This window comes from Otolemur garnettii, unplaced genomic scaffold (genome assembly GCF_000181295.1).
Source record: "Otolemur garnettii isolate 467f Iridium unplaced genomic scaffold, OtoGar3 scaffold00051, whole genome shotgun sequence".
In the NCBI taxonomy this organism is placed as follows: domain Eukaryota; kingdom Metazoa; phylum Chordata; class Mammalia; order Primates; family Galagidae; genus Otolemur; species Otolemur garnettii.
In genome coordinates, this window is record NW_003852446.1 from 4,283,806 (window position 1) to 4,302,127 (window position 18,322).

The window sequence follows — 18,322 nt, forward strand, 5'->3', positions numbered from 1 at the left end:
GTTGGAGGTTGCTGTGAGCTGTAATGCCACGGCACTCTACCCAGGGGGACAGCTTGAGGCTCTGTCTCAAAAAAAAAAATAAAATAAAATAAAAATAAAAGCAGCATGAGGCCCTTACCAGATGCAGCTGCCCAGTGTTGGGCTTTCCAGCCTCCAAAACCATGAACTAAATAACCTCCACTCCTTATAAATTATCTCAGGTACTCTGTTACAGTACCACAGAACAGTCTAAGACAAGTGCCAAGGGTCAGCGTGTGCCATGATAGGACACATTACTTTTGGGTTTTCAGTGGCTGATGAGTCACCAGCAAGGGCTGCAGTTTGAAAGGTAACTGAGAGTGGTTTCTATAAGTGGTTATTAATTCAGGGGTGAACGTTGGCTTTTGAAATTCACAGCTATCTATCCTCTTTGTTTCTTCTTGATTGCTGAGGTAGGGAAAATCACTGGCTCAGCTGTTTAAGGAGATTTCAGAGCTAAAACTGTCTTGGCTCTGAGAGACCCAAGAGCCAACATAAAAATGAGATCCTTGATTTGTAAAGTACTGAGTACTCTGGGTTTTAGAGACTCCTCCATTAGTGATCCTTTCACTCCCGTGGACAGCTACTGCTTTCCTGTTTGTCTTGTTTTTGTGTCCTGAGAACTTAGTCAACCAACCAAAAAGTTGGGAGTTGCTGAGAAAATGGCTGGACAGCAATGTGGGTTGCTGCCCATATTTGCAACTAGTTTCAACAACTGTTGTGTCTAAACCTTCCTTTCTTGTGGCTGTCTTTGGGAGTATCTCTGGATTTTGCTCTAAAACGATTAATGAGAAACACAATGGGATCCACAAATTCTAAGGGATGCAAAGATCCCTTTCAGGGACTCCAGCTACCTTATATGTTCCAACATGGTCCATTCTTAACGCACATTTTTAAGCCAATACACAAATTATGTCCAGGACAATTTGGAGCTCTAGTGACCTGCAGGTGGACTGTTTGAACTTCCCAAACTTGCTTTTATTCTTAGAACTAAATTAGAAGAACACGGCTATAGAGTTAAAGTCTAAATGGGATGCGTATTTTTTGATTGACATACAGAGGCTCCTAAGAGGGTTCTCTTTCTCTCTACCTTCCCCTGCCTACTTAGAATCTGTTGACTTTTTGGCTTGGTTACCTGCCCAGGATTCCAAAATAGCCTTTTTAAAAAGTTCATTGTGAAGCGCTAATGAAAAGCTAGAAATCCAAGATATCCCCCACACCAAGGACAGTGAAACTGATGTCATTCCTGCTGCTCCTTTCCCTCCTACTTTGCTTGAATATTTAGTCTACTAACACTCTGAATTCTCTTTTTTCTCAGAAAAAAACCAACAATGATGAAAGGGGAAAAATAATACTGTCTGAACAATGATATCCGTAACCCCACCTGGTCCAGTTTATGGGCCAGGCAAACCCTGGAAAATTGCAAATGACCGTTTGAAAGACATTTCCGAAGTGTTCCAGCTTTATGGCAACCAACAACCTAGAATGACTTCTGGTCCTGCCCCAGAGCCCCCCAATAAGTCACCCCTAAAACAGAAGTTTAAAAAAAAAACTTTTTTTTGAGACAGAGTCTCACTATGTCGCCCTCACAGCAACCTCCAACTCTTAGGCTTAAGCGATTCTCTTGCCTCAGCCTCCTGAGTCAAAGAAAAAATATTTTGAGAGAGTCTCATTATGTTGCCCTCAGTAGAGTGATGTGGTGTCACAGCTCACAGCAACCTCAAATTCTTGGGCTTAAGCGATTCTCATGCCTCAGCCTCCCAAGTAGCTGGGATTACAGGCACCTGCCACAATGCCCAGCTATTTTTTTTTTTTTGGCAGTTCTCTTTGTTGTTTTAGCAGGCCCAGACGGGTTTGAACCCCCTTTGAGCCTCGGTGTATATGGCCAGCACCCTAACCACTGAGCTACGGGTGCCTAGCCTTCAAAAAAAAAAAATGTTGTCATTTGTGCAAATGACTAGGACATTGGAAAAGGGACTATCCCTGAAGATTTCTGATAGAAGCCCCTAAAAAGAGGCTGATCAACCTCTCTAATCTTCATACTAACGACAAGGACTGAGAGGCCTCTAAAGAAAGCTCTGGTAAGTTTCTACCAGTTCTTTTCTTTTCTTTTTTTCCCCCTATTTGTTAGAAAAGCTCGTAAATGAATGATTAGGCCCAATGTAGGGACCCACCCGAGTAGAATTGTCCTGCCCAAGAAAGAGTGAGTGTGCCAATCCCCACCTCCACCCCCAAACTCTTATATTCCCACCCCACCTTAACCCACGTGCTGACTTCTTTTTCGAACTCAGCCCACTTGCACCCAAGTCAGTAAAGGCCATGTTGCCCACACAGAACCTGGACTCTGCTGCCTTTCATTCACGTCTCAGAATAACCTCTCATTTTCCATCCCAAACCTCTTAACTATATTTTTTGTTTTTTAAAGAGAGTGATTTTGTCCAATTTGGAGGTTGTGTAAAGGTTGTTTCAAAATATACATTAAAAGGCAAACGGGCACAAAGCAGAAAGAAACCAGTAAGTAGGGGGGAAAGGTGCGGAGAAAGGTATAAGTGTGAGAATGCATTTTTTTGTTTAAAAAAAAAAAAAAAGTTGAAAAAGGAAAGAGTAAAAATTTTTTTTGGTATGAGAAAGAATTTAGTGTGGTCTAAATAAGAGGAAAAATTAATCTTTTGTCATAAAGTAGATGATTGGTTGCTCCAATATGAAAAAGAAGGGAAAATAGGACAAAACAAGCTTTAAGCAAGTTGTAGACGATTTGAACAAGTCCAATGAGGTCTCAGTAAGTCACAGAAGGTTTGTGGAAGATAAACCAATAAGAAGGGTATTGTTTATTGGTTTTTCTAAAAATTAAGCTTTGATACCAAAAGCACACCAATACAAAACTAAAATTTAGTCCCCTGTGTTAAAACAACAGGGTTTTCTTGGACTATTAATCTGCTCTTAATAGGAAATAATGAAAGGTTTTTCTTTACCTGGTAGGTAAATGGCCTAGAAAACAAAAATTCTGTGTTTTCTCAAATAATTTCCTGTGGCACACGTTTTCTTTATTAGGCATTGATTGATTACTCAGAAAAACCAACCCACCTCTTTATTAAAAGTTAAGATTTTCCACAATTATATAACTTCCTGCATTTGCTTTTGAAGTCTTTTAATTATCACTCTGGTTAAATTATCAACTATTATTTCTTCTTCTTTTTTTTTTTTTTTGAGACAGAGTCTCATAGGTCACCCTTGGTAGAGTGCCATGGCATCACAGCTCACAGCAACCTCAAACTCTTGGGCTTAAGTTATTCTCTTGCCTCAGCCTCCCAAGTAACTGGAACTACAGGCACCCGCCATAACGCCCAGCTTTTTTTGTTGTTGTTGTTGCTGCCATTGCTGTTTAGCAGGCCCGGGCTGGGTTTGAACTCACCAGCCTCGGTGTAGCTACGGGCACCACCCTATTGACTATTAATTCATGGTGACCTGTGATACTATTTTGATCAAGTGTTATAAAACTTCCCAAAATCAATCTAAAATTTAACCATTTTTATCTCAGACTAAATTTGGGATTTTCAGAGAGCCCCTAGAAGTCTGAAAGAAACATATTAAACCACTTGGGCTTATTTGATATGTTAAATTGTATGGGAAACATTATCAAATAAGAAATGATGTTTAACCTTGAGTTATATTTGTATATGACTCATATGTGGATATGTTATTAATATGTGTTACAATATTGTATGGAATTCTAGAAATCTAATATGTTATTAGTCATAATTTTGGTTACTATGATGAAATATCATATGACACAGAAATAATGAAATTTCTTTCTGAATTCCTAGTTATAATGAATTCTCATCAGATTTTAATCATGGCCATTTTTTTTCCTTTTTTTTTTTATTATGGCCATTCTAACTCTTTGTCATCCCTGGTGTTTTTTGGTTTTGGGGGGAGGAGGGTTGGGTTTTCTTTTTGAGACAGGGTCTTACTCTGTCACCTGGATAAAATATAGTGGTGTCATCATAGCTCACTGCAACCTCAAACTTCCAGGGTCAAGCACTCCTCCTGCCTCAGCCTCCTCAGTAGCTGAGACTTTAGGAGCTTCCCACCACACCCAGCTAATTTTACTATAGGGTATCCCAAAAGTCATCATACATAGGGAAATAGGGAAATGGGAAATCATAGCTAAATGTGTCTTTATTTACAAAATATTCACTACAAAATTGTATAAAATATTTTTTATGTGTTGGTCACCTCTTTCTACACACACAAGGTCTTCATTTCCACTCATGGCAAACACGTTCCAAGATAACCTGTTGCCATAGTTTTTCCTGTGTATGGCAACTTTGGGGACTCCCTGTATTTTTAGTAGAGACAGTGTCTTGTTCTTGCTCAACCTGGTCTTGAACTCCTAAACTCAAGCAATCCTCCCGCCTTGTCCTCCCAGAGTGCTAGGATTATAGGCATGAACCACCATGTCCAGCCAGACAGTGGTTTTGATTCTTCTCTAAAAGCATTGGCAATCAGCTATTGTCCAAAACTGCATTATCTTTAAGGTGACACATAGACAGGTTTTTGATAACTTTGAGATTATACCATTGGACTGGAGAAGAATGTCCAGATCCTCTAATGAAGAAACTGATGGGTTCATGAAACTGCTAACCAAGATCTAGTAGAATGAGAATCAATTACATGAGACTGAATTGATGAAGAATTATGGGTTATCACAGTTTTTTAAATTTCAAACATTGCTTTTTTAACATTGTGTTTTCTGGCTCGGCACCTGTGGCTCAAGTGGCTAAGGCACCAGCCACATACACCTAAGGTGGCAGGTGGGCCCAGGCCCACCAAACAACAATGACGGCTGCAACCAAAAAAATAGCCAGGCGTTGTGGCGGGTACCTATAGTCCCAGCTCCTTGGGAGGCAGAGGCAGGAGAATCACTTGAGCAGGAGTTGGAGGTTGTTGTGAGCTGTGATGCCACAGCACTCTACCTAGGGGGACAGCTTGAGGCTCTGTCTCAAAAAAAAAAAAAATTGTGTTTTCTAGATTTAACAAAACTTTTTTTCTTTTAGGCTATCTATAGTTTATAGCAATTTGGTAAAGCATGCTTTTATAAATAAAAATGGAAACATTTTGCTTTTTCTCCCTACTTGATCCTTCTAGAATTCAGAAACTATTCATGAGTATTCTTATTCTTGTGGTATTCTTATTTTTGTGGTAATCTGGTTTTTAGTAAAAGTTCAAGAATAATTTTCTATCTTTGTAACAGGATACAATTGGAAAGATTACTTATATTACCAAGGCTTTGACTGCAATGTCATATTTGAGAATATGCATAAATACCTGGCTTCAAAGGTTTCCAGCCTTAAAGCAAATGAGTAAAAAAGTTCCCAAATTTATAGTGAATAAGTGAATGAGTAAAATCCCTCAATGCTAGGACGCCAAACCAAGTCAGACTTCAGACTTTGCCTGTAGTATCTAATAGAAACCTCTAGATATTAGATACTACAGCAAAGTCTGATGTCTGACTTGGTTTGACTTCCTAGCTTTGAGAAATTTTTAAAAGTCCACTCTGAGATTCTGTATCAAAATACACAGCAAGGCAAATTTAAAAATAACCTAAGTGGTTATTCTTGCTGCATTTACATAAAATAATCATGCCAAGTTTAATGAGAGCAAACTCATTTTGCAAATATATTAGCCTTATTGATTGTCTTTGATAGAAATTGAAGTGACTATAAAGAGAAAAACTGTCTTTTAGAAGAAAAACTATAGTACACCTGATGTTAGACTGTAGCCATGTCCATTGTTGTCGAGTTTTTATGATCTACTTGTAGATTGGCCTGGATCCTAAATTCTTCTACTTTCCTCCTATATTTGGTTACAACACTCCAACTAAGAATAAAAGCGCCTGTGCTCCTAAAGCCATATAAGCTGAAGCTGAAAAACTTGACGTAAATTTCCAAAGACGAGTCTCATGCCTGATATGTGGGCCACACAGAGTTCGCCAGAATGCCCAATGCCACAACCAAAGCCATTCAAACTACAAACCAGGATGAGAAATCGACAACTTCATGCTTCAGACAGCTTTCCCAAGAGCACTGGAACTAGATTCTCTATTACAAGAAGGCTTTTACTCCTCTTAATTTTTCCTTGCCAATTATTCTTTTTCACTTGGCATGGTAAATGCTGTATTTAGAATTTCACAATCAGTTGTTTTTGTGGGTAACTTAGGTAACTTGCAAATTGTTGCTCCCTGCTTTAATTTAAGCCAGTCATGGGATGCTAGATAATAGAATTGCTGCCTACTAGATGAACAGGGAGGAGTCTGTGCAGTTGCAAGCGGTGCTTATTGCACAGGGATTAATACAGGGTAATGTAGAGACTCAGCTGGAAAAATTAACAAACAGACCACTTGGTTAAGAATGGGCAGACTCCTTGTCTGGCCAATTCTTTATTCAATTTTGGTTGGGTTGGTTTATGAGGTCCCTGGCTAAGGAACATACCCAAAAACTCTTGGAGTATCCTCCTGGGAGTCAGAATATTCTCCTAGGTGTGTTGTAGGATTTAAAAATCAAAAAATTTTTAATTTCTAAATGTCTGCACACAGCCTTCTGTCAAAGATCAAATTGGAATGACAAAAACTCGAAGAAATGCATGATCATAAGGAGCCCATAACTTCTGAGTGATGTGTTGAGACTGGAAACCCAAAATGATGGCAACTGAGAGTAGCACTGAAGCCCTAAATGTTAGGGTCTGGTCTAGTGAAGGTGGGTGTGAGAAAATTCTCTAGATTAACGTTAGAAAGAAGAAAAAGTTGGCTCAGTGCCCGTAGCTCGGTGGCTAGGGCGCTGGCCACATGCACCGGGGCTGGTGGGTTTGAACCTGGCCAGGGCCTGCTAAACACCAATGATAAAAAAAAAAAAAAAAAGCCGGGCATTGTGGTGGGCGCCTGTAGTCTCACCTACTTGGGAGGCTGAGGCAAGAGAATCGCTTAAGCCAAAGAATTTGAGGTTGCTGTGAGCTGTGATGCCATAGCACTCTACTAAGGGCAACATAGTGAGGCTCTGTCTCAAAAACAAGAAAGAAGAAAAAGTTTATTTTACTTTTTCCAGAGGGGAAAGGACCAATATGGTTAAAGAGAGGGAGATAGTGTTGGCAGAGAGAATCAGGTACTCTGGCTTTTAGTGAAGAAGATTTAAGGCTGTAGCCAAATTAACAGGTACGCTGCATCTGATCCATTCCTTCTTAGTGGCAGGCTGCTAACACAAGTGGCAGCAAGGTGTCAAAATCCAAGAGCTGGCTCCCCTGCCTTTTCTTGAAAACAGGCTTTATCATGGTAGATGTAATTCTGCTCTCAAGATATGGCTGTGGCCTGAAGCTCAGGAACTTCTCAAAACTGTGAAGAGAAGATTCTCAAAAGCGATTTTCTTTTGGGGGGTAGGGGTGGACGACTGGGGAGGACAAGGTAGAGGGGGAGGTGACTATGTGAGGGAGGGGAAGGGGTGACTTGGACATCTCAAAAGCCATTGGGGGGGGTTGACAAAGAGTCTCACTTTGTCCCCCTCCGTAGAGTCCCATGATGTCATAGCTCACAGCAACCTCAAACTCTTGAGCTCAAGGAATCCTCTTGCCTCAGCCTCCCAAGTAGCTGGGACTACCAGCACCCACCACAACACGGGGCTAGTTTCCTTTTTTTCTATTTTTAGTAGAGACAGGGTCTCTCTTTGCTCAGGCTGGTCTTGAACTCCGGAGCTCAGGGGATCTACCAGCCTTGGCCTCCCAGAGTGCTAGGAATACAGGTGTGAGCCATTTTCATCCACCCAGCCTCAAAAGCCGTTTTAAAAGAAAAAGGTTTACATCTCTTTTCTGTCTGTTCAGCCCTTTTCAGGAGTTGTGCAAAACAGAACTCCATGGGGTGCCTGCTAGCAAGAGAACTCTTAGGTTGGTCTTTCACTCTTACGGGGACAACTGTGGGATTAAATATTTCCCTGTGATTTTTTTTGCAAGGCTGCCCTTTCACTCAGAGAGCCTAAGCAGAAGGGGGGAATTTTTAACTGGCACAAGGCCATTGCTTTAAACTAAGTTCCTATACTAGGCCCCAATAGACTAGACTAAAAATCAAAATGAAGTCACTCACGTCGAGGTTTCCTGTAACCAAACTAGCTTCATTTGGCATAATAATGAAGTTCCCTCTGCCTTTAATCCTTACAACAGAAAGTCAGCTGAAGTAGCCTGATGTTAACCAATCAATTATTTCTCCATCAGTATGTTTCCCTATTTCTGCTTTATAAGGAAAGTAACTTTGAAATGACCGATTTCTTTTTTGTTTTTTGTTTCTGCTTTATCTTTTCTCTGTCTGTAAAACCAACTTCTTTGCTCAGCACATCAGAACACTTATTCTATTTTTATGGAATGAAGTGTTGCCTGATTCTAGAATTGCAAATAAAGCCAATGAAGATCTTTAAAGTAAATTGTTGTAATTTTGTCTTTTGACAATACATTGTGCAGTTTATTCTGCTATTATGACTGTATATGGAACATAATAAGAGATGCCTGTTTAAAGGCAAGTGTGTGTTTCTTTTCTTTAAAGCTTGAGTAATTTAAGACCTAGCAATGTGCCAGATTTGCTATTCTATAACCCTGTCTGCTGTACACACTGGTAGTAATGGATAAAATATAACACATCTTTTTTTCAAGTGCATAGGTGAGCTTTCAGGAAAGTAAAAGAAACTCCTAGAGACAGAAAAAAACATAATTAAGACCACAGCAATATTAACACCAGACAGGGTAGACCTTAAGACAAAGTATATCATCATTAGGGCTAAAAAATGGTCATTACTGAATGCTAAAAGGAATAATTCACCAGCAAGGTATAATAATTATAAACTTATATGTACCAAATAAGAGAACTTTAAAATTTATGGCATAAAACTTGACATAACTATCAGGATAAATTGTTAGAGGGAGATTTCCAATATACTTGTCCATAATTGATCATGTATATCAAAAAATTAGTGTCTGGTGATCTAGTCTCTTTTGTGACAACCACGATGGAAGTGGAGACCATTCTTCTAAGTGAAGTATTGCAAAAATGGGAAAACAAACACCACATGGACTCAATACTAAATTGGAACTCGGGTGGTGCCTGTGGCTCAAGGAGTAGGGCACCAGCCCCATATGCCAGAGGTGGCAGGTTCAAACCCAGCCCCAGCCAAAACCTGCAAAAAAAAAAAATAATAATAATAATAAAATAAATTGGAACTGGTAGATTAACACTTAAGTGCACACATGGAAGTAAAAAGCAACCAAAATTAAGTAGGTGGCGGGGAGAGGGGAGGATGGGTAAATACATACCTAATGGGTATAATACACACATTCTGGGTGAAGGGCACACTGAAAACTTTGACTTAAAATGTACAACAGCAAATTATGTAGCCAAAATGTGTGTACCCCCATAATATTCTTAACCAAAGAAAAAAGTAGTGTATACACGATTAGATAACCCACTTAATTCACATGATTATGCGTTTGTATGTGTAAATATATATATACGCTTATATTGTGTATACACACATATATACACACAACTCTGCGATCAATTTTAGAGAATACACATTTTTTTCAGATGCAAATCTCCCTTTAATGTTGTATTTGGGAAGAGAAAATTAAAATTCAGAACAAAGAGAAGGTGGGGAGTTTTATAAAAAGGGGAAATGTTAACTATTGCTCTCCCAGAAGGTCCATTGGCACTGGTAAGGGTTCGGAGTGCCAGCAAGTTCCACCGGTAGCAGCAGCATTTGGGTGACCATCCTGGACTGGAGCAGGTCATCTCAGAGGCTGAGAATCTTCTTCAGCTGGGTAACCAGTAATTGATAATTTTCATTGAATTGGTACCAAGGCATGGATCGCATTCCCGAATTGTACACCAACTTGGCCCAACAGTATTTAAATTCTTTAAGGGACATGATGTGCACTTTGGCCCCTTCCTGAAACACCCTGCGAAGACCCTGCTGTATTTCTGGGCGATATATGTAGTAGAGGCGGGCAGCAAAGATGGTCAGGCTCACGTTTGGGTTACTGGTCAGACAGTTAACCACATGCCATGCACAGTGAGTGCAGGGACTCCAGGATGTGTACCAGGTGACCTCATAGTGGTGGTCGGGGGCATCTCCTTCTGGAACCAAGTTAGGAAGCCCACTTCTGCATGAGAGGAGGTCCCAGAAAAGACCTGGTTTCAGAAGACGCCCCCGTGGAAGGAGCCAGGTGAGTTGCTGTTCTCATTTCCTTTCACCTCAAAGCACAGCCAGGTGTCCTTCTGACCATGGGGGACAGGTGTGTTGTTGAACTGCTTGTAGAATGTGTTTGGAGAGATTCGCTCCATCAGGTCACTGAGAATCTCATTCAGCTGGGTGACCAGGAACTCATAATTTTTCTTCAGTCTGTTCCAACGTGTGACCCAACGCATTCCCCAGTGGTCCACAAAGTTTTCCCAACAGTGTTGAAATTCTTTAGAGGACATGACGTACACCTGGGTCCCTTCCTCAATCATCCTGAGCAGCCCCTGGTGGTAATCCTGTCTCCAGAAGTAGTAGATGCGGGCAGTGTAGATGGTCAGGCTCACGTTTTCATGTGTGGCCAGAAAGGCAGCCACTTGCTATGCACAGTTGGCACAGGGACTCCAGGACATGTACCAGGTGATCTGGTAGAAGTGGTGATGGGATAGCATGGGCCTGACCCAGGTCACAAAGCCCAGTTCTGTGTGCCAAGGACAATATCGGGGGGCCCTGATTTCGAAAGACCCCACTGTAGGAGGAGCCAGGTGAGTTGCTGGTGGTTGTCTTCACCTCAAAGCACAGCCAGGTATCATTGCGGTGAGAGAGGTAGAGTCTGTTGTTAAAGTGGCAGTAGAATGTTTTCAGATACATTCGCTCCATCTGGCCTCTGATCTGTGGAATCATCCTGCAGCCTTGTCCCTGCCCTCCTCTTTGTCTCGAGAATACACATTTTTAAGCTCACATAGATCATTTATTTTAAAAATGTGATCACATATTAGACCACAAAGAATACTACATTCTCTGAGCAGTGCCCGTAGCTCAGTGGGTAGGGTGCCGGCCACATATACCAAGGCTGGTGGGCTCGAACCCAGCCCAAGCCAGCTAAAACAATAACAACTGCAACAACGACAACAAAATAGCCGGGCCTTGTGGCGGGCACCTAAAGTCCCAGCTACTTGGTAGGCTGAGGCAAGAGAATTGCTTAAGCCCAAGAGTCTGAGGTTGCTGGGAGCTGTGACACCACGGCACTCGACCCAGGGCTACGGCTTGAGACTCTGTCTCAAACAAACAAATAAACAAAAAGAATACTACATTCTCTGATCATGTTTCAATAAATTAGAAACAGGTATAAAAAGATAACCATATTAATGAATTGACCAAAATGGGTACGACTATAGAGCTATCAAAACACTGGGAAAAGTTCACCAAAATACTGTGAATAACTTTTATGCCAGTAATTTTTAAAACGAGGTGAATGGACTATTTGGTGTAGAAAAATATAATTTTCTAAAGCTAACTCAAGAACGAGGGAAGCATCTGAAAAGACATATAACCACTGAAGAATGTAATGGCTTTGTAATTTTGTCAATTAAGCTAGGCTGAACTACCTTTCTCAGAATTCCCTTTCTTATATGTTTCCGAATGGGCCACAGGGGAGCTTCTTGAGCGATTTGAAAGAAAAAGGAAAGGAGTAGCTATTTTGTAGATCACACATGTTGCTGATTTGCTCATTTACCTTGTTGGCTTAAAGCAGCAGCTAGGCTTGTGATTAGTCTGCCTTTTCCTGGATCTCGCCGGCTTCTCTGATGTGTACATGGCTCAATGGCAAGGGCATTTGCTTCTGCAAGACAACTCCATCACTCAGGTCAGAGACAATAAGAATGGACACCGGCTATAATTCATTTGGGGGGGGCTGTCACCTTGTGCTTGTGGGCTTCAGCCTGCCTGTGGTCTTCCTTCCCGGCTGTCTGCCGCCCAGTAGACTTTGAGATCTAGCAACAGATATGGAGATCACAGCCTTAGAGGGACTGTTTAACCAGCTCCTGTATTTGATAAGCCCCTTCTACTGGTTTTCTATCTACCTCCCTTCCTACCTATCTATTTATATCTACTATTGGTTCTGCCTTTGGTTTAACCCTACAAATATAGAATTTGGCATTGAGAGTGGTTCCAGGCTCGGCGCCTGTGGCTCAAGTGGCTACGGCCCCAGCCACATACACCATACAATGACGGCTGCAACCAAAAAATAGCCGGGCGTTGTGGCGGGCGCCTGTGGTCCCAGCTACTTGGGAGGCGGAGGCAGGAGAACCACTTGAGCCCAGGAGTTGGAGGTTGCTGTGAGCTGTGAAGCCTTGGCACTCTACCCAGGAGGATAGCTTGAGGCTCTGTCTCAAAAAAAAAAAAAAAAAAAAAAGAGTGGTTCCAGAAGAACAGAATCTTAAGGACGAATGTTTCAAATTGGTTCTGAGTTTTCTGGAATCAGTACCCTAATCTGATGTATTTAAAGGCACTAATAACCCTATTTTCAGTGATAACGAGGGTGCTTGTAGTCTGTGGCATGAAGTGGCAAAATTATCACCTTTAGATGCTTGGAATCAAGTACGTGTGGCAGGCAAGACTCGAGGAGACCAATTATTTGCTATCTTAGAACATTTTCATCAAAATAATGAATATAATAGGGTGGGTTGGTCGGTTAGTGAAGAACTTGGGCAAAGAAAATGATCACCTCAGGACGTAAATTCCAAACTCAAGGCCTGCTTAAACCCTTTTACCCTTTACCTGCTGCTAGTCACCCTCTCTTAAACCCTCGACCTGGGACACCACTGCGTCTGGCAGTGATGCAGCAGCAGCTACCGCGCTCAGTTCGGCGTCCTCCAGGCTCTGGTTCCCAGGCAGCAGCTGTCAGTGTTCAGACGCCGCCTCAGAATGTGCCCGGCTGCTCAGGCCTGCCTCACGTGCACTCCCAGCTAGAGCATCGCCCCAGTCAAAGGAGCAGGAAACCCTGGGAGAATCCCTAAATTGGAAACAGAGGTGGCTAGAGTTTGTGGCTACTCCCCCTCAAGAATTCAGCAGAAGGCTGAGCAAATGTGTCAGGAAACCCCCTGAGGCTAGGGAAAGACCCACCTGGTGCTCACTTAGGGCCTGGAATAAAGCCTTGTCCCACTAACTAGTGTGGAAAATCTCATAATTTATGGGGCATTAGGTAGAGTACTTCAAAAGATCTTGCCTCAATAGTGAGGAATAATTAGCCTTAGACTAAACACTACTCTGATCCTGCCTTACAAATCTTAAGAACAAGGCCTGAAAGGGTTCAGCCGTCTGCTAGTAGTTCAACTGTGTCCCAGAACAAAGCCCAAGAATATTTATAGGACATAAAAATATCTAGCACCCGAAAAGGTAGACAAAAATTGCCAGGCAGGCGAAGGAGCAGGAAAATACCATCATGAGAGGAAAAATCAATTGACTGAAATGGCCTCAAAACTAACACAGATGTGGCTCGGCAGTTGAGGCACTGGCCACATACACTGGGGCTGGCAGGTTCAAACCCAGCCTCGGCCTGCCAAACAACAATGACAACTACAGCCAAAAAATAGCCAGATGTTGTGGCAGGCGCCTCTAGTCCCAGCTACTTGGGAGGCTGAGGCAAGAGAATCACTTAAGCCCAAGAGTTTGAGGTGGTTGCCGTGAGCTGTGATGCCATGGCACTCTACCCAGGGCAACATAATGGGACTCTGTCTCAAAAAAAAAAAAAAAAAAGAAAGCTACAAAAGCTCACCCGAGAAGAAATGGAAAATCTAAATATTCCTATATCTATTTAAAAAACTGAATTTGTAATTAAAACCCTTGTGCAAAGAAAACTCTGGGCCCACTGAGTTTAACTGATGAAATCTACTAAACATTTAAGGGAGGAATAATATTAATTCTATGAATTCTGTGAACTCTTCCGGGAAATTTGTGAGAATGCAGTAATTCCCAGCACATTCTATGAGGCCAGCATTACCTTGCTATCAAAACCAGAGAAATAAATTACAAGAAAAACCCTACAGACCAATATCCTTTATGAACATAGGTGCAAAAATGTCAAACAAATCTTAGCAAATCATAACCAGTAATATATTTTATATGTATGTATGTATTTTGACCCAGAGTCTCACTTTTGCCCTGGGTAGAGTGCCATGGCATTATCATAGCTCACAATAGCAACCTCAAACTCTTGGGCTCAAGATATCCTCTTTTTTCCTTGCGGCCCTTGGCAGAGTGCCAAAACACCTGTCTATTTTTAGAGATGGGTCTCGCACTTGCTCAGACTGGTCTTGAACCTGTGAGCTCAGGACAATCCACCAGCCTCGGCCTCCCAGAGTACTGGGATTACAGGCGTGAGCCACCAAGCCTGGCCATTCTTTTCTTTTTTTTTTTTTTTTTTTTTTTTTTTTTGAGACAGAGCCTCAAGCTATCCCCCTGGGCAGAGTGCCGTGGCATTACAGCTCACAGCAACCTCCCACTCCTGGGCTCAAGCGAGTCTCCTGCCTCCGCCTCCCAAGTAGCTGGGACCACAGGCGCCCGCCACAACGCCCGGCTATTTTTTTGGTTGCAGCCATCATTGTTGTTTGGCGGGTCCGGGCTGGGGATTCGAACCCGCCACCTTAGGTGTACGTGGCTGGCGCCTTAGCCCGTTGAGCTATAGGCGCCGAGCCCAAGCCTGGCCATTCAAGCAATCCTCTTGTCTCAGCCTCCCTAGTAGCTGGGACTACAGGCACCCACCATAACAACCAGCTAATTTTTCTATTTTTAGTAGAAATGGGGGTCTCGCTCTTGCTCCAGCTGGTCTTAAACTACGGAGCTCAAACAATCTCCCAGCTGTGGCCTCCCAGAGTGCTAGGATTACAGGTGTGAGCTACCAAGCCTGGCCCAGTAATACGTTTTAAAAAATACATCATGACCAAGTGAGGTTTGGCTAAAGAATTTAAGTTTAGCTTAATATATGAAAATCACTCCCTGTAATTCACTTCATTAACAAAAAGAGAAAAATATAATTATCTCAGTAGATTCCAACATCCATTTTTGAGAAAACTTCCCAGCACACTAGAAATAGAAGGAAAATTTGATCATCTATGTAGGAAATCTGGTGGAACCTACAAATGAGCTACTGGAACTCATAAGTGAGTTTAGCTAATTTGCAAGATACAAAATCAATATGTAGAAATCAGTTCTACTTCAATATACTAACAACAATCAGAAATTAAAAGCTGAAAACGAACACTATTTGAAGTAGCTTCAAAAAATGAAATATTTGTTGATAATGTGACAAAGGATTTGCAAATTCTGTACACTGGAAGCTCTAAAATATTGCTGAGGGAAATTAAAGATTTAAATAACCCTTGAGATACACTGTACTAGTGGGTCAAAAGACTCAACGTTGATTCTCAGTCATCCCCTATTTACTGATCTATAGATTCAACATGATCTCAATCAAAATCTCAGCAGTCTTTTTGTTTTTAAACAGAAATTGATAAGCTAAATCTAAAATTCATATGCAGATTTGAGTTCTTTTAGAGACAGAGTTTCACTTTCTTGCCCTCAGTGGAGTGCTGTGCTGTCACAGCTCACAGCAACCTCAAATTCTTGGGCTCAAGTGATTCCCTTGTGTCAACCTCCTGCGTAGCTGGGACTACATGCACCCTACAACACCCAGCTATTTTTTTTTTTTGAGACAGAGTCTCACTATGTCGCCCTCAGTAGAGTACGGTGACATCACAGCTCATGGCAACCTCAAACTCTTGGGCTTAAGCAATTCTCTTGCCTCAGCCTCTGAAGTAGCTGGGACTACAGGCACCCACCACAATGCCCAGCTATTTTATTGTTGCAGTTGTCATTGTTGTTTAGCTGGTCTGGGCCAGGCTTGAACCCACCAGCCTCAGTGCATGTGGCTGGCATCTTAACCACTGTGCTATGGGTGCCGAGCCACACCCAGCTATTTTTAGAGATAGGTCTTTCTCTGACTCAGGCTGGTCTCAAACTCCTGAGCTCAGACAATCCACCTGCCTTGGCCTCCCAGAGCACTAGGATTACAGGCTTGAGCCACCATGCCCAGCCCTAAAATTGATCTGAAAATGCAAAGGACCTAGAATAGGCAAAACAATGTTGAAAAAGCAGAACAAGGCCTGTGGAGGTGCTCACACCTGTAATCCTAACACTGTGTGAGGCCAACGTGGGTGGATTGCTTGAGCTCACGAGTTTCGGACCAGCCTGAGCAAGAGACAGATTCCCATCTCTACTAAACATAGAAAAATTAGCTGGAGGTGGGTTACTGTAGTCCCAGCTACTGAGGAGGCTGAGACAAGAGGATCACTGTGTTGCTGTGAGCTATGATGCCACAGCACTCTACCCAGGGTGACAGAGTGAGACTCTTGTCTAAAAAGGAAGGATGGAAGGAGGACAGGAGGGAGGAAGGAAGGAACGAATGTGGAGAACTAACACCATCTGATTTCACTTTATAAACCTCCAGTAATTAAGATAGCATGGTATCTCGATGTCTTGATGTAAAGATAAATAAACAGGTCAGTATAACTGAATAGAGCCCAGGAGCTCTGCGCCCTTAACTCAGTGGCCTGAGTATGGGAACAGAGAAGGCCTGGAGACCAGAAGCTAGGCAGGGTCGCATACCCAGGTGTGTTATTCATCTCAGCTGACCCCTGAAGCTCCCTTATACTGACTGGTGCTTTTTCCTGCTCCTCTTTCTCTTTCTCAAAATAACTTTATTGAGGCATATTTTGGATCATATAATTCATCTTTTCAAGTGTACAACTCAATGATAGTAAAGTGACCAAGTTATGCAGCCATGGCCATAAATCGATTTTAGAACACTTTCATCAGATCAGTATGATCCTTCATGCACATTTATAGTTAACTCTCATACCTCTCCCACCCCTACCCATCCTGTCCACGCCCCAGGGAACCACGAACCTGCTTTCTATCTATAGATTCGCCTTTTCTGCATATTTCACATAAAGGGAACCATACAACATGTGGCCTCTTGTGCCTGACTTTTTTCACTGAGCATAACATTTCTGATGTTCATCCATGTCATAGCATGTGCCCATAGCTCATTCCTTTTCAAGTATTCCATTGTATGGACGTACCATATTTTGTTTATCTCTTCATTGGTTGATGAGCATTAAGTTTCCAATTTTGGCTATTATAATGTTGCTAAGAACATTCAAGTGCAAGTCTATATGTTTTCACTCTCTTGTCCTACCCTCTCTCTTTAGTATCAATTTCTTTTTATTGTGCTTATTCTATATTTTCTGATTTTAAGATTATCCTGCCTTTCTTCAGCTTCTTCACTGGCTTCCCATTGTCTTCAGCATAAAACTCCCCTTAGTGAGGTCAGAGAAGGCGCCTTCTTTCCTGTTCAACCTTATCCCTTGCCACTCTCTTTTGGAATAGACGAGATATATCACAGAACGAAGAGATATCGAGACACAAAATCTAGAAAAAGAAATATTTCTCAGGTAAACTCCTAATGTTACTTATTGCCAATCACCCATATTAGGATAATCTGAAATAACGGTAAAATATTCTTGCTTTGACATAGTAACTAAATGGCCATTTTGGATGGTGCCCAGTGCACAGTAGGGGCCTAATGTTTATTAAATATTTAATTTAAATTCATTCTGGTGAACAGCAGCAGGCACTGATTAAGAGTAACTGGGAAAAGAATGACATTAATTTTCCTTTAGGATTATGGTCACGGTCTAGAACAGAATTAATGAGAATTAGGAAGTGGACTTCAGTTGCTTAATGGCTGCCCAAGCCCTTGTCCAAAGCATGGAAAACAGAATTGTAGTATGTCATTGCTATTATAGCAGGTGCAGGAAACAAGGAGAGGCAGTGACTCCTCAAGTCAGTTTCTGCTTAAAGATCAAACTCCATGCTTTGTTAAAGCAGCAGTGAAAAAAACAGAGTCTTCAACCTAATGTGTACAGAGGTCTAACTTCATTATCTCACTTGAAAACCTACTGATGATCCTGGGATAGTGGTTTTGAGAAATGTCTAATTCTTCCTCAGGCAATACCTAATGAGTCCTTTCTGTTGCTTCCTGAATATCACTTGGTTACTTATTCCCGGGGTTCTTTCAGAAACTCATTTTCTCCTTGGGGCTTCTAATCTCCAGAATTAATTAAATGCCTTTGTTGGAAATGTTACCTAAAACTGCATTTCAATTTTATTATGATTGTTTAATGTAAAACTTCTGCCTGACA